We start from the raw sequence: 1,685 nt of genomic DNA, 5'->3' as shown, positions 1-1,685 counted from the left end.
AAAGGACTGGCATGATATATTCAGGGTGCTAAATGAGAAAAATATGCAGCCAAGAATACTTTATCCAGCAAGGATGTCGCTTAAAATAGGAGAGATAAAAAGCTTCCAGGACAAACAGAAACAAAGAATTTGTGATCCCTAAACCAGCCCTGCAAGAAATATTAAAGGGGATCCTTTAAGTGAAGAGAGAGCCCAAAAGTAACATAGACCAGAAAGGAACAGAGAAATATACAGAAACGGTAACTTTACAGGCAATACATTGGCACTAAATATGTATCTTTCAGTAGTTACTCTGAATGTAAATGGGCTAAATGCCCTAATCAGAAGATACAGGGTATCAGATTGGATAAAAAAGCAAGACCCATCGATATGCTGTCTGCAAGAGACTCATTTTAGACCCAAAGACACCTCCAGATTTAAAGCGAGGGGGTGGAAAACCATCTATCATGCTGATGGACGTCAAAAGAAAGCTGGGGTAACAATCCTTACATCAGACAATTTAGATTTTAAACCGAAGACTGTAATAAAAGATGAGGAAGGACACTATATCATAATTAAAAGATCTATCCAACAAAAAGATCTAACACTTGTAAATATTTATGCCCCTAACATGGGAGCAGCCAATTATGTAAGCCAATTAATAACAAAATCAAATAAACACATCAATAATAATACAATAATAGTAGGAGACTTTAACACTCCACTCACTGCAATAGACAGATCATCTAAGCAGAAGATCAACAGGAAATAGGGCTTTGAATGATACACTGGACCAGATGGACTTCACAGATATATTCAGGACATTCCACCCCAAAGCAACAGAATGCACATTCTTCTCGAGTGCACGTGGAACATTCTCCAGAGTAGATCACATCCTGGGTCACAAATCAAGTCTCAACTGGTACCAAAAGATCGGGATCATTCCCCGTATATTTTTAGACCACAATGTTTTGAAACTGGAACTCAATCACAAGAAGAAAGTTGGAAAGAACTCAAATATTTGGAGGCTAAAGAGCATCCTACTAAAGAATGAATGGGTCAACCAGAAAATTAAAGAAGAATAAAAAAAAAATTTCATGGAAACAAATGAAAATGAAAACACAACTGTTCAAAACCTTTGATGCAGCAAAGGCAGTCCTAAGAGGGAAGTAGATAGCAGTATGAGCCTTTCTCAAGAAACAGAACGGTCTCAAATACATAACCTAACCGTGAACCTAAAGAAGCTGGAGAAAGAACAGCAAATAAGGCCTAAACCCAGCAGGAGAAGAGGAATAATGAAGATTAGAGCAGAAATCAATGAAATAGAACCCCAAAGAACAGTAGAACAGACTAATGTAACTAGGATCTGGTTCTTTGAAAGAATTAATAAGATTGATAGGGCGCCTGGGTGGCTCAGTTGGTTAAGCGACTGCCTTCGGCTCAGGTCATGATCCCGGAGTCCTGGGATCGAGTCCCACATCGGGCTCCCGACTCAGCGGGGAGCCTGCTTCTCCCTCTGACCCTCTCCCCTCTCATGCTGTTTCTCTGTCTCTCTCTCTTTCTCTCAGATAAATAAATAAAATCTTTAAAAAAAAAAAACAAATGCAATATATGTTAAGAAAAAAAAAAAAAGAAGAAGAAGAAGGTAGCGGGAGGGGAAGAATGAAGCGGGTGAAATCGGAGGGGTAGACGAACCATGAGAGACG

The sequence above is a fragment of the Leptonychotes weddellii genome, chromosome 10 (genome assembly GCF_054177405.1).
Source record: "Leptonychotes weddellii isolate Sample4059 chromosome 10, ASM5417740v2, whole genome shotgun sequence".
NCBI classification, from domain to species: Eukaryota; Metazoa; Chordata; class Mammalia; order Carnivora; family Phocidae; genus Leptonychotes; species Leptonychotes weddellii.
This window is presented reverse-complemented; position numbering follows the sequence as displayed.